Here is a 7,500-nt window from a genome sequence, read left to right as displayed (position 1 = left end):
GTCTCTCCCGTCCGTCGCGCCCCGCCTGACGTGTTAAGAATGAAAAAAGAGAATATGTCGAACGGCCATACGGCTTACGTGAAGGAGGTCTTTACATACGGAGTACGCAGTTACTCAGTTCGATGCTCCCGTCCGTACGCTGTGTCGGCAAACATATAAGCGCACACGAGCCCGCCAGCTCGAAAGCGATAGTCACGGACGTGTAAGAATAATGAATCGTGCAGCGCTCGCGTGAGGTGTGCCAGTTGATTCCATCGCCAACTCGATATCGGGGTATTTCATGCATCTCGTATGAAACACATTGTCCCGTCGTTGCGTGATGATTCGCTGCAACACCCGCCGCTGCCACGGTCATCTTCGCTCTGTACATTCGCTTCTGGCTGCTTGCGTGAGGCTCCTTGTAAGAAAGAGGGAACGCGCAAAGGGAAAGGAAGCCCGCCAGTTCGAGAAGAACGTTTCTTTTTTTTTCCGTCGTGAGTACGCTGCCGATAGTTACAACGCTAGCGTGAGGTGTCGATCACCGATGTCATCGGGCAACATGATCGGGGTCTTGCATGCAATTTCGCATGGAGGACATTGTCCCGTCGTTGCGCGATGCTTCGTCGCACCCGCCGTTGTACGTACGCGCGGCATCTTCGATGGAGCGAGAAACTGTTCCTTCTCGACTGCCTGCGTGAGGCTTTGTCCCAGCGTTTACAAAGAGCCCGCCAGTTTGGGATGTATCGTTCCCTCCTCGGCGCGTAAGCATTGCGTCGATATATATAGCGCTTGCGTGAGGTGCATCTCCGATAGCCCCGTCGCCACAGCATGATATCGGGGTCTTTCATATCTTATGGAAGACATGGTCCCGTCGCTGCGCGATGTTTCGGTCACACACCCGCCGCTAATATATACGGTGCATACTCGCGCGGCAGAGAGAGGAGAGAGAGCGTGCTTGCCAGCTGCTTGCGCGAGGCTGCGCCCGTTTCTCCTATTTTCGGTGGGAATAATGAAAAGCGAGCGAAGAAGAGGTTAAGGAGAATAACCAATATGAGCGCACGAGTGCGAAAGCAAACGTTTTCCCATTCGCATCCCGCTCCCGGTGTTTCTTCGTCTCTTTACCTCGTTGTTCTCTCCGAACCGTCCAGCGGATGTGGACCCTCTCTTGAGAAAGAGAGGGCCCGGGTAACCTAGGACGCGACACGTATCCCGCGTCGATGTGCGGCCGTAGGGTACGTATTCCTGCCGTGTGAACAACAACTGTGGACCGGCTGTTAACAGCTTCGACTTTCGTGAGTCTGACTCCCAAGAATAATGGAATTTGTGTGTGAATTTAAGGGGATGAGAAAGACCGATCGAAGCCGGCTGCGAAGTCCGTTCTAATCGGCTATCCAAATCAGGAGGGGAATACGTACGTGCAGGGCGCTGCGACAATAAAATGGGGGGTGTCGTTTCAGAGGAGAACACCGTGGATGTACGTGGTTCACTTGATCGGGGTATCCCCGTCGGCTCCATCGTACTCTCCAGGTTGATCCTAGGTTTTTAAATGTACTCTACGCCTGGCCGTTACGGGAACCGTTCGCAATTGCGTGGCGGTCTCCGTGCGGAACCGCATCCCAGAGACCCCTGTGTCGTCACTTTCGTTCGTTCGGACGAAGTGTCGCGACGCCCGAACCTCCATCGACCGTGTGCTAGTTGGAGGCGCGGGTCTCGGATTCTTCCGAACCCGAGAACTATATACGAGTATGATATATATATATACATGAACACAGAATATTAAAATACAACCCTGAACGGTGGATCACTTGGCTCGTGGGTCGATGAAGAACGCAGCTAATTGCGCGTCAACGTGTGAACTGCAGGACACATGAACATCGACATTTCGAACGCACATTGCGGTCCACGGATACAATTCCTGGACCACGCCTGGCTGAGGGTCGTTCACGTAACCTTAAGACTGCTTACGTTGGCATCTCGGTGTCACGTACGAGCGATTGTTGGACCGTTCGTCGGCGTTTGCCGCGGTCGCACGAAAACAAGCGAGAATACGCTCTAGACGTCATGGAGGGAAGAAGGTTGTGTGTACGCGGCAGATGACTGGAGACATCGTCGTCATCGTCGTTGCTTTGTCGTTCCGGACTTGCGTGAGTGCTACTTTTCACACGGCGTCGTGAGTCGCTTAATTTGTCGACCGCCCGTGCGTGTATGTGCACCGCTCCGGACGCAAGCGCGCGGACGTACGATCATCGACCAGCCTCCGTGTCTCGCCAAATACCCTCGTGATTGTTAACAGACAGCGTTCGCTTTTCGTGCGAGTTTTCATCCGCGCTCCCGACGTAGTCTGAAATGATGCGTGTAAGAAAGAGGCGTGCGTAACCCGCAACGACACACAAGAGAGTTTGTCGTGAGACTACAGAGAAGGACAATGAAAGGGTGTGCGAGTGAGCATGAACACGAGATCGCGTATACCCCACCCGTGTAGTGTGGTGAAGAAATGTATGACGAGAAACAGAGCCCCAGGGATTCTAGAGGGATCGTCTTGTTGCAGGAACAACGCGAAAAGGAGGCACTCATTCGTCGAAACGATGAAGTTCCGGGATGCATCTTCCCCGGCCACGTTTCGGTCGAGTCGTTTGTGGCTCCGTGAATGTGTTGTGTTGTACTACAACTTGTTTCTGTATCCTGAATCCTCTTTGGCGAGGCTTACACAGCCGCCATATATATGACTCATCACATAGGGATGACTTCTCTCCTAGAAGGAGGAGGTGGAAAGGTAGCAGCGTCCGGTCGCCCCATGTCTTCGCGTTAGTCGATCGCCGAGAGAGACCGCGCGTCAAGTCCGGTCGTCCAGTCCACGAAAGCTATACAAAAAGCAAGCGGACGGGCGTTAAACCATACCGGCAGTCGCCTGGCGAGAGTCTCTCTCCTTTAGATCGAATTAAACGAGACGCGAAGATGCTTTGGTGTGGCGCATTAAGGACGATGTGACTTACTTTCCGCTGATCACTTCTGGCGAATTACGAGGAGCTTCCTTACCTTTGGAAACGCTGCTGTTGCGTTACGACAACATATTCCGAAGGCACACGGCGAAGTTGGGACGACGCATCGAACATGATCTCAAGTCTCTCTCTCATTTCCCATTTCTCGTAACATTCGTTCACACACTCTGCCTGGTCCGCTTCTCTCGGTTGTGTGCCCCCGTTGTACGAGGATTACGCCACAGCTTCTTTCGTCATTTTTACACATATATAAAATATATCACTCTACGTGTGTGATATATTTAACACGTATACGACGACCTCAGAGTAGGCGAGATTACCCGCTGAATTTAAGCATATTACTAAGCGGAGGAAAAGAAACTAACAAGGATTTCCTTAGTAGCGGCGAGCGAACAGGAAAGAGCCCAGCACTGAATCCCGCGGTACTGCCGCAGGGAAATGTAGTGTTCGGGAGGATCCGTTTATCCCGTGACGTTGCATCGCGTCCAAGTCCATCTTGAATGGGGCCATTTACCCATAGAGGGTGCCAGGCCCGTAGCGACCGGTGCGCGTCTCGGGAGGGTCTCTCCTTAGAGTCGGGTTGCTTGAGAATGCAGCCCTAAGTGGGTGGTAAACTCCATCTAAGGCTAAATACAACCACGAGACCGATAGCGAACAAGTACCGTGAGGGAAAGTTGAAAAGAACTTTGAAGAGAGAGTTCAAGAGTACGTGAAACCGTTCAGGGGTAAACCTGAGAAACCCAAAAGTTCGAAAGGGGAGATTCATCGTCGACAAATGCTGGCTCCCGTTGGTGCGCGAAACCCCGAAAGGGGTGTCCGTCGCTTTTCCGCAAGGAGGGCGCACGGATGTTACGGCCAACGGCGAACGTTCCGGCTACGTAGACGTGCACTTCTCCCCTAGTAGGACGTCGCGACCCGTTGCGTGTCGGTCTACGGCCCGGGCGGTTAGACCGTTGCGTCGCCTTGTGCGTGCGCGACGGACCCTCGGTGACCCGACCGGCTGCGCGACGGTGTTCCCCCAGATGGTATCGGGCCGCAACCAGTCTTCTCATTCGAACGGTGCGTCAGGCCCGCCGCAAGCTCGGTCAGCTTTGTTTGCCCTGTGGTACGGACGTCTTTCCCGTTCACGGGCCTGGCCAGCTGTTAGCCGGCGGAGCCCTCGGACTGGCCAAGCTTTGAATTACCTGTCGGCGGCGCTATTGCTTTGGGTACTCTCAGGACCCGTCTTGAAACACGGACCAAGGAGCCTAACATGTGCGCGAGTCATTGGGATGAGTAAACCTAAAGGCGAAATGAAAGTGAAGGTCGTCCTTTGCGTCGGCCGAGGGAGGATGGGCGCTGCATAGTGCTCCGCACTCCCGGGGCGTCTCGTTCTCATTGCGAGAAGAGGCGCACCTAGAGCGTACACGTTGGTACCCGAAAGATGGTGAACTATGCCTGGTCAGGACGAAGTCAGGGGAAACCCTGATGGAGGTCCGTAGCGATTCTGACGTGCAAATCGATCGCTGGAACTAGGTATAGGGGCGAAAGACTAATCAAACCATCTAGTAGCTGGTTCCCTCCGAAGTTTCCCTCAGGATAGCTGGCACTCACTCCTCCGTTCCTTCGGGGACGCGTCGAGTCTCATCTGGTAAAGCGAATGATTAGAGGCCTTGGGGCCGAAACGACCTCAACCTATTCTCAAACTTTAAATGGGTGAGATCTCTGGCTTGCTTGGTTCATTGAAGCCACGAGATTTCGGATTAGAGTGCCAAGTGGGCCAATTTTGGTAAGCAGAACTGGCGCTGTGGGATGAACCAAACGCAGAGTTAAGGCGCCTAAGTCGACGTTTATGGGATACCATGAAAGGCGTTGGTTGCTTAAGACAGCAGGACGGTGGCCATGGAAGTCGGAATCCGCTAAGGAGTGTGTAACAACTCACCTGCCGAAGCAACTAGCCCTGAAAATGGATGGCGCTGAAGCGTCGCGCCTATACTCTGCCGTCAGCGGCAAGTGGGGAGGGACGGTGCCATTACTGGTGACCGTCCTCCATGAAGCCCTGACGAGTAGGAGGGTCGCGGCGGTGTGCGCAGAAGGGTCTGGGCGTGAGCCTGCCTGGAGCCGCCGTCGGTGCAGATCTTGGTGGTAGTAGCAAATACTCTAGCGAGACCCTGGAGGACTGACGTGGAGAAGGGTTTCGTGTGAACAGCCGTTGCACACGAGTCAGTCGATCCTAAGCCCTAAGAGAAATCCTATGCAAATGTGGTGTCCTAAAATCAATGTCTGCAAACATATTATTATACAAAGAGATAAATTGAAAGATAAAAAAAAGAGACACACACACGTTGGGCGAAAGGGAATCCGGTTGCTATTCCGGAACCCGGCAGCGGAACCGTTTAACATCCGGGCCCTCATTGAGTGTTCGTCGGGGTAACCCAAAATGACCTGGAGAAGCCGTCGGGAGATCTGGGAAGAGTTTTCTTTTCTGTATAAGCGTTCGAGTTCCCTGGAAACTTCTAGCAAGGAGATAGGGTTCGGAACGCGAAGAGCACCGCAGTTGCTGCGGTGTCTGGATATTCCCCTCGGACCTTGAAAATCCAGGAGAGGGCCACGGGAGGTCTCGCGCCGGTTCGTACCCATATCCGCAGCAGGTCTCCAAGGTCAAGAGCCTCTAGTCGATAGATTAATGTAGGTAAGGGAAGTCGGCAAATTGGATCCGTAACTTCGGAATAAGGATTGGCTCTGAGGAGCGGGGCGTGTCGGGCTTGGTCGGGAAGCGGGTCTGGCTGACGTGCCGGGCCTGGGCGAGGTGAAGGGTCTTAGACTTCGGTCGACGTCCTGGGATCCAAACTCGGTCCCGTGCCTTGGCCTCCCGCGGATCTTCCTTGCTGCGAGGCTTCCGCGTCGGTTCAGCCGTCGCGTGTCGTTTCTTCGGCCGCCATTCAACGCTCGGCTCAGAACTGAAACGGACCAGGGGAATCCGACTGTCTAATTAAAACAAAGCATTGCGATGGCCCCCGCGGGTGTTGACGCAATGTGATTTCTGCCCAGTGCTCTGAATGTCAACGTGAAGAAATTCAAAAAAGCGCGGGTAAACGGCGGGAGTAACTATGACTCTCTTAAGGCGGGAGTAACTATGACTCTCTTAGTCGTCTGAGGTGTCGGATCGGGCCAGCCCGATCTAGTATCCGAGACAGGTGAGCATACGTTGCTGGACTGCATTGCTCTTGGTTTTGTGTTGGCCAAGCAGCGACTCTCCCTAGCATACTATCTGTTGAGCGTGCACTACGGTGCCACATGTTACGAGCTCCATAGTTCGGGAAGGCGGGCATCGCCTCTCGGCTATGGAGTTGATTCTCCATAGTTCGAAGGGGTCTGGTGTCCGCCCCTCGGCTATGGAGCTTATTTTTATTTGTGCGGAAAAGAAAGTATGAAAACGGGTTGGCTGGGACCCGTGGTCCGCGCAGAAAAAGCAATACGCCGCGGAGTTGGGCGTCTTATGCGCACGCTCGCCAAAAGCAATACGCCGCTGGCACTTAGTTGCAGCAGGCATCAAAGCAATACGCCGCTAGCACTTAGGCGAAAATCAAACCAATACGCCGCTGGAAATGTTAACTGTAGCGGTCAAAAGCAATACGCCGCTGGCACTTTAAAGGGAGAGTCGTTATGCCGGCTGCCTCGGCAAAAGCAATACGCCGCTGGAACTTAGTCTCGTACTGAGGGAAGGCGGCGTGTTGTAATACGTCGTTGGTAGTCGGCTTGTGAGGCGGCACGGGCTGGAGTAGTGTGGTCCCTGGTGGCGCGACGCGATCACATAGCCTCTCGCGCTCACAAGTTACACACGAGCCTCCAAGTGGCCCCGCTGGTAATGGCTTACCCCTTCATATGACATGGCGCAAGAGCCTCGCAGATCGTTGTGTAGCGGAGCGGCCCAAAGGGTTTCGGCCCAAGCGCCTAGTTCCACGCACGTTGTGGGCCCAGAAAAGGAACAGGCTATTTGGGGGGCTATCGGGTGCCATTCCGATTTGCCCCCCTTCACGCAGCTAAATATGGAAGGAAGAAATAAAAGAATCCAACGCCCGGGTTCTCGGATGGCCCGGGCACTGCGTGAAAGTACGAATGAGACATCTGGAATTGACGGTAGAGGCAGAGCATCGGCTAGGTCCGAAGCCGGTCCAAGTGTTAGCAGTCGGGGTGATGACCGCGTGTCGGCCGCCTGTGAAGTCTGCGAGCACTGCGGACGGGACTTCCCGACCAAAATAGGCTTGGGGGTACACATTAGACGTACCCACCTGGTCGAGGCCAACAGCGCCATCGACGTTGAAAGGGTGAAAGCCCGATGGAGTGAGGAGGAAAGTAGGCTCATGGCACGTGCTGAGGCTGCCGCGACCTTAGCCGGGGGAATTAGATTCATGAACCAACACCTGCAGGAGAAATTCCCCCAACGAACTCTTGAGGCCATCAAGGGTAAGCGTCGACAAGAGGCTTATCGCGAGATGGTCCAGAGATTCTGCCATGAGGGACGGTTGAATCCGCCAACCGT

General features: G+C 54.3%; 1 non-coding gene and 1 pseudogene across 1 annotated transcript; both read left to right on the top strand.

Moving 5' to 3' along the window:
* The first annotated feature begins 1,764 nt into the window (after positions 1 to 1,764).
* LOC143187815 (5.8S ribosomal RNA) lies at positions 1,765 to 1,919 on the top strand. Its single transcript, XR_013003305.1, has one exon. It is a non-coding gene; the product is annotated as a 5.8S ribosomal RNA (ribosomal RNA).
* Positions 1,920 to 3,274: 1,355 nt separating this feature from the next.
* The window catches only part of LOC143187817 (large subunit ribosomal RNA), an 8,526-nt pseudogene continuing 4,300 nt past the window's right edge, over positions 3,275 to 7,500 (top strand).

This window comes from Calliopsis andreniformis, unplaced genomic scaffold, assembly GCF_051401765.1.
Source record: "Calliopsis andreniformis isolate RMS-2024a unplaced genomic scaffold, iyCalAndr_principal scaffold0348, whole genome shotgun sequence".
In the NCBI taxonomy this organism is placed as follows: Eukaryota; Metazoa; Arthropoda; class Insecta; order Hymenoptera; family Andrenidae; genus Calliopsis; species Calliopsis andreniformis.
This window is presented reverse-complemented; position numbering and strand designations above follow the sequence as displayed.